We start from the raw sequence: 7,102 nt of genomic DNA, 5'->3' as shown, positions 1-7,102 counted from the left end.
GATGAATAGGAGACCGAGCAGTTCAATCCACCGTGCCCTAACTTGGCGACGGAGGACACCTACGGCGGCAGCGGAGAGGACGACATCCGCGGCCGGCGTGAGGACGGTGTCGGAGAAGTCGCGGCAGCTAAGCGCTTCATTGCCGGCGTCGTCGAGAGCTAGCGGTGGCGCTAGGGTTTTGACGAGGTGGAGAGGTGGAAGAAGGTTTTCTTGACCGTAGGGGACACATATTTATAAGAAGGTGTGCGGCATAGCGCAATTACACAGGTGCACCTGCCTGTTCACATCTGAGGGACACATGGCAAGCATGCAACATACTCAGAGTTGTCCCACGTTCCCACGCCCGCCAAGTTTGTCGGATGGTTGTTCTGGCTTCTTCGGATTTCAAACAATAAGGATGAATCATTTAAAACAAACTTAATGTTTGTCTCTGTGTCTTCTGCTGACAAGGATGCAGAGAAGACATTCGACAGTTTCAATAGAATGCATATGATTTGGACAGATAGAGTTTGAGATAGTAAGCATAGAGAGATTAGGGTCCGATCACATTCACTTAGTTCAAAAGATTCAACAAGGAAGATATAGCTATAAGTGAATGCTGTAGAGGACAGAATACTAGTATATATATATATATATATATATATATATATATATATATATATATATATATATATATATATATATATATGAGAAAGCAATCAAATCAACATAGTGAAGTAAATCATGAAGATAAGTTGAAAGTTGAAGACAAACCAAATGCGAAGATATTGCAAAAATAACGCCATGAGTGAAACACTTCAAACCAAGAAATTTGGTGGTGGCATTACCCACCGTATAGGAAGTATTAGACCCAGACACGGCGCACAATTATCGTGGCGCTCCGAAGTCAAATTCCACGTTAATGTATTCACACTCAGAATGTAAGTCTTCATTGATTGAAGATATACTTTACTTCGTGTGTTGCACATCTAAGTCATCAACATGCATAAGTGTTAGGATGTGTGCCTGATTACAGGACATTTGAGGATTCCAAGATATTTAGCTCACACCGTAACTTGCAAAACCTTTTCTCATCCAAGGGCTTTGTGAAGATATCTGCCAGTTGCTCTTCAGTGTTGATGTGAATGATGTCAATATCTTTCTTCATGACATGATCTCTGAGAAAGTGATGACGAATTTCAATGTGCTTTGTCTTCGAGTGCTGGACTGGATTGTTGGCAATCTTGATGGCGCTTTCGTTGTCGCAGAAGAGAGGTACTTGTTTCAGATTGACGCCATAGTCCTTGAGAGTTTGCTTCATCCACAGAAGCTAAGCGCAGCAAGATCCAGCAGCAATGTATTCAGATTCAGCAGTTGAGAGTGATACACAGTTTTGCTTCTTTGAAGACCAACAGACAAGTGATCGTCCCAGAAAGTGACATGTGCCTGATGTAGACTTGCGATCCACCTTGTCACCAGCATAATCAGCATCCGAGAATCCAACCAGATCAAATCTTGAGCCCTTTGGATACCATAATCCAAGTGTTGGGGTGTAAGCCAAATATCTAAGAATTCGCTTCACAGCTAAGTGATGCGATTCCTTTGGTGCCGCTTGGAATCGAGCACACATGCAAACACTAAGCATAATATCTGGCCTAGATGCACATAGGTAAAGTAAGGAACCAATCATGGAGGGGTATACCTTTTGATCGAACTCTTTACCATTGTCGTCGGGACCAAGATGGTGTTTGGCTGGCATTGGCGTCGTGTAACCTTTGCAATCTTGCATTCCAAACTTCTTTAGACAGTCTTTGAGATATTTTTCTTGAGATATGAAGATACCATTCCTTTGCTGATGAATTTGAAGACCAAGGAAGAACTTCAGCTCACCCATCATGGACATCTGATATTGCTCTTGCATCATGAATCCAAACTCATCACTATACTTCTGGTTGGTGCAGCCGAAGATAATGTCATCCACATATATTTGGCACACAAACAGTTCGCCATCATATGTCTTCCTGAAGTGTGTGGGATCGAGGGATCCAGGTTTGAAGCCTTTGCTCTTCAGGAAGTCTTTGATCATATCATACCAAGCGCGAGGAGCTTGTTTGAGGCCATACAATGCTTTGTTTAGCTTGTACACCATGTCAGGATATTTTGGATCTTCAAAGCCAGGTGGTTGAGCAACGTACACTTCTTCTTCAATTTTGCCGTTGAGGAATGCACTCTTCACATCCATTTGATATAGTAAGATGTTGTGGTGGTTAGCATATGCTAGCACTATGCGAATAGCTTCAAGCCTAGCCACAGGAGAAAATGTTTCATCAAAGTCAATTCCTTCAACTTGAGTATATCCTTGAGCCACAAGACGTGCTTTGTTTCTGACGACTTGACCATGCTCATCTTGCTTGTTCCGATATATCCATTTAGTGCCAATAATGTTATGCTTGCGAGGATCGGGATGCTTGACAAGTTCCCAAACATTGTTCAGCTTGAACTGTTGAAGTTCTTCTTGCATAGCTTAATCCATTCAGGTTCCATAAAGGCTTCAGCAACTTTCTTGGGTTCTGATATTGACACAAATGAAAAGTGCCCACAGAAATTTTCTAACTGTGTTGCTCTGGAGCGAGTAAGTGGACCAGGCGCATTGATGCTATCAATTATCTTCTCAATTTGTACTTCATTAGCAACACGAGGATGAACTGGACGAAGACCTTGCTCTTGCTGATCATTGTCATCATTGGGACGATTGTCTTCGGTCTGAGCATTGTCTTCAGGTTGGTTTGGTGCAAAAATGATAAGTTCCTCTTCAGACTGTGCTTCAGAGGGCATGATTTCACCAGTTCCCATCAGTTTGATAGATTCGCTGGATGGAGCTTCATCTAGTGTACTTGGCAGGAGCTCTCTTTGTGAACCATTGGTTTCATCAAATCGCACGTCCACAGTTTCAACAATTTTGTAGTGATAGAGGTTGAAGACTCTGTAAGAGTGCGAGTCCTTTCCATAACCGAGCATGAAGCCTTCGTGAGCTTTAGGTGCAAATTTTGACTTGTGATGGGGATCCTTGATCCAGCACCTAGCACCAAAGACTCTGAAGTAGCTAACATTTGGCTTCTTGCCAGTAAGGAGCTCATAGGATGTTTTGCTCAGAAGCTTGTGGATGTAAACCCGGTTGATGATGTGACATGCTGTATCAATAGCTTCAGGCCAGAACTTTCTTGGTGTCTTGTACTCATCGAGCATAGTTCGAGCCATCTCAATGAGGGTTTTGTTCTTGCGCTCTACAATGACATTTTGCTGAGGTGTGTATGGAGCAGAAAACTCATGAGTGATTCCCATTGTATCCAGATAAAGATCAAGCCCGGTGTTCTTGAACTCAGTGCTGTTGTCACTTCTGATATGCTTGATCTTGACGCCATAATTGTTCATGGCACGATTGGCGAAGCGTCTAAAGACATCTTGTACTTCAGTCTTGTAGAGAATTATGTGCACCCATGTGTATCTTGAGTAGTCATCAACAATGACAAAGCCATAGAGACAAGCTTTTGTTGTGAGGGTAGAGTAGTGAGTAGAGCCAAATAAGTCCATATGTAACAGCTCGAAGGGTTGAGATGTCGTCATGATTGTCTTCGAGGGGTGCTTCGCCCTAGTCATCTTTCCAGCTTCGCAGGCACCACACAAATGATCCTTCTTGAACTTGACACCCTCGATGCCTATGACATGCTTCTTCTTGACGAGTGTGTGTAAGTTCCTCATGCTAGCATGCCCCAGCCTCCGATGCCAGAGCCAGCATTCTAAAGCTTTTGCAAGAAGGCATACGGCAAGTTGTGGACCTGCTGAGAAATCTACCATGTATAGATCATCTTTCCGATACCTTTCAAAGACTAGAGACTTGTCAGATTCCATTAGTACAAGGCAACGATATTTTCCGAATAGCACAATCATGTTTAAGTCACAAAGCATTGAGACAGACATTAATTTGAACCCAAGGGATTCAACAAGCATCACTTTATCCATGTGTTGATCCTTTGAGATTGCAACTCTACCTAGACCCAATACCTTGCTTTTACCAGTGTCAGCAAATGTGATGTGACTTGTCGGATGGACGTAAGGTTGAGTCCATGAGAAGACTTTGATCACCAGTCATATGATTAGTGCATCCGCTGTCCATAATCCATTCTGAAGCACGAGGTGTCATACCCTACAGTGCAGTTAGGAGGATAGGCTTCACAAAGTATGTTGTGAAGCATAAGCATTTGACGCACACAAGGATTATCACATCTTAGATCAAGGTTAGAACTCATAGTATGACTGGTAAGCGATTCATATGTGAAATACATAGTAGGACATTTTATCATGCGTCCCTTAATGTGTTTTAGGTCCCCAGCAATAGTATTGGGTGACTTTGATAGCAGGCTGGAGACCTTATTCTGCAAAAGAGAGTTAATTCTTCTTCACCACCCACATCTTCAGGGGTGGCTTAGAAGCAATGAGTCTAAGTGCAGCATCTGAGAACTTTGGCTTTGAAGCCCTAGCAAATAGCCTTGCAGGAGATGAATGATACTCATATGAATAAGCAGAAAAATTCTTAGTTCTATGAACATAGCGGTTTGAGGACACACGCTCATATTCACAAGTCTGAGTATGATTTCCCTGCAAAACATTGGCGTTAGGGTGACTCAGGTGAGTCTTGTATGAAGCCTTTGGACCATATGACGCCTTAGGTCTGGGGTTTGTCTTCTTCCCTGGTGGTGTCATGATGACATTCACTGGAAATTCTTAAGACAGCTTTTGGGAACCCAGATCTTGTTCATAGGTGGTCCATTCCTGCAGTTAGTACCAATATACCTGGCAAACACTTCACCATTCTGATTTTTGAATAGTTTATAGTTTGCATCAAAGGATTCATCAATGATAATAGGATTAGCACAGGTAAAGCCAGATAAGGTGGATGGATCCACTGAAGGTTCCTTTGCAGCAACCCATGTGGTTTTGGGATACTGCTCAGGCTTCCAGTAGGAACCATCAACATTCATTTTCCTCTCGAACCCGACACCCTCTTTCCTAGGGTTCCGGTTCAGAATCTGCTTTTTGAGGACATCGCAGAGTGTCTGATGTCCTTTCAGACTTTTATATATCCCTGTTTCAAGCAATGTCTTCAACCTAGCATTTTCATCAGCAATAGCAGTGGTATCCTCCGTAGAGGGGTTAGTTTCCACATCAGTAGTTGAAGACAATGCAACAGCAGCAGCAGTGGAACATTCAGCAACAGAGGTAGCGTTATCACGCTCAATGCATTTAAGACATGGTGGTTCAAATCCTTCCTGAGCGGAACTGATCTGTTGAGCGCGAAGTGACTCATTATCCTTTTGAAGATCTTCATGAGCCGCTTTCAATTTCTCAAGCTCTTGCTTCCTTTGAAGATAATCATAGGAGAGCTTTTCATAAGTGGTTGAGAGCGTCTCATGAAGACTTTCAAGTTCTTGGTACTTAGCATGAAGATTTTTTATGTCTTCAACTAAGGACTGTGAACGTGTCATTTCCTTGTCCAACAGGTCATCGCTTTTGTCTAACAGTTTTTGAGTATGTTCCATAGCCTTTTGTTGTTCAGTAGCAATTTTAGCAAGTGTTTTGTAGCTGGGTTTGGATTCACAATCAGAGTCATCTTCACTTGATGTTTGAAAGTAAGCATCACGTGATTTTACCTTGGCACCACGTGCCATGAAGCAGTAGGTGGGAACAGGATCGTCCATGTCATCAGCTTCAGCGTTGGTGTTGAAGTCATTGTCTTCAGTGTTGAAGATGGACTTGGCAACATAGGCTGTGGCTAGAGCCAGACTTGCAACGCCAGGGTTGGACTCTTCTTCAGATTCCACCTCTGCCTCCTCAGAAGCAGACTCCTCCTCTGAATCCATTTCCTTGCCAACAAAAGCACGAGCCTTGCCAGATGAGCTCTTCTTATGAGATGAAGACCTTGATGAGGACTTGGAAGAAGACTTTGAAGATTTCTTCTTCTTCTTGTCATCAGAATCATATTCCTTGCTCTTCTTCTTCTTCTTCTTCTTCTTCTCATTGTCCAACTGTGGACACTCAGAGATATAGTGTCCAGGTTTCTTGCACTTGTGACATGTTCTCTTCTTGTTGTCATGAGTGGAACCTTCATCATTTCTTGAGCTAGACCGTGAAGACTTTCTGAAGCCCTTCTTCTTAGTGAACTTCTGGAACTTCTTCACAAGCATAGCAAGTTCCTTTCCAATGTCTTCGGGATCATCAGAACCGCAGTCAGATTCTTCTTCAGATGAGGAAACAACTTTTGCCTTCAAAGCGCGAGTTCGGCCATAGTTGGGACCATAGATATCTCTTTTCTCAGAAAGCTGGAACTCATGTGTGTTGAGCCTCTCAAGTATATCAGACGGATCGAGTGTCTTGAAGTCAGGGTGTTCTTGTATCATGAGGGCAAGGGTGTCAATGGAGCTGTCAAGAGATCTCAGTAGTGTCTTGACGATTTCATGGTTGGTAATCTTAGTGGCGCCGAGAGCCTGAAGCCCATTTGTGATGTCGGTGAGGCGATCAAACGTGAGCTGGACATTTTCATTGTCGTTTCTCTTGAAGCGGTTGAAGATGTTGCGAAGAACACTGATCCTTTGGTCTCTCTGTGTAGAGACGCCTTCGTTGACCTTGGATAGCCAGTCCCAGACTAGCTTTGACGTTTCCAGAGCACTCACATGACCATACTGTCCTTTGGTCAGATGACCATAGATGATGTTCTTTGCAGTGGAGTCTAGTTGAATGAACTTCTTGACATCAGTAGGGGTGACACCTTCACCAGTTTTGGGAACGCCGTTCTTGACGACATACCAGAGGTCGACATCCATGGCTTCAAGATGCATGCGCATCTTATTCTTCCAGTAGGGATATTCAGTTCCATCAAACCCGGGACAAGCAGCGGAGACTTTGCTTATCCCTGCAGTCGACATAGCTAAACTCCAGGTGGTTAAACCGAATCACACAGAACAAGGGAGTACCTTTCTCTGATACCAATTGAAAGTGCTAGTTATCGACTAGAGGGGGGTGAATAGGCGATTTTTATCAAAGTCTTCAAAACGTGGAAGTTTCGAAG

The sequence above is a fragment of the Triticum dicoccoides genome, chromosome 4B, assembly GCF_002162155.2.
Source record: "Triticum dicoccoides isolate Atlit2015 ecotype Zavitan chromosome 4B, WEW_v2.0, whole genome shotgun sequence".
Taxonomy (NCBI): Eukaryota; Viridiplantae; Streptophyta; class Magnoliopsida; order Poales; family Poaceae; genus Triticum; species Triticum dicoccoides.
Note: the sequence above shows the minus strand (reverse complement) of the source record.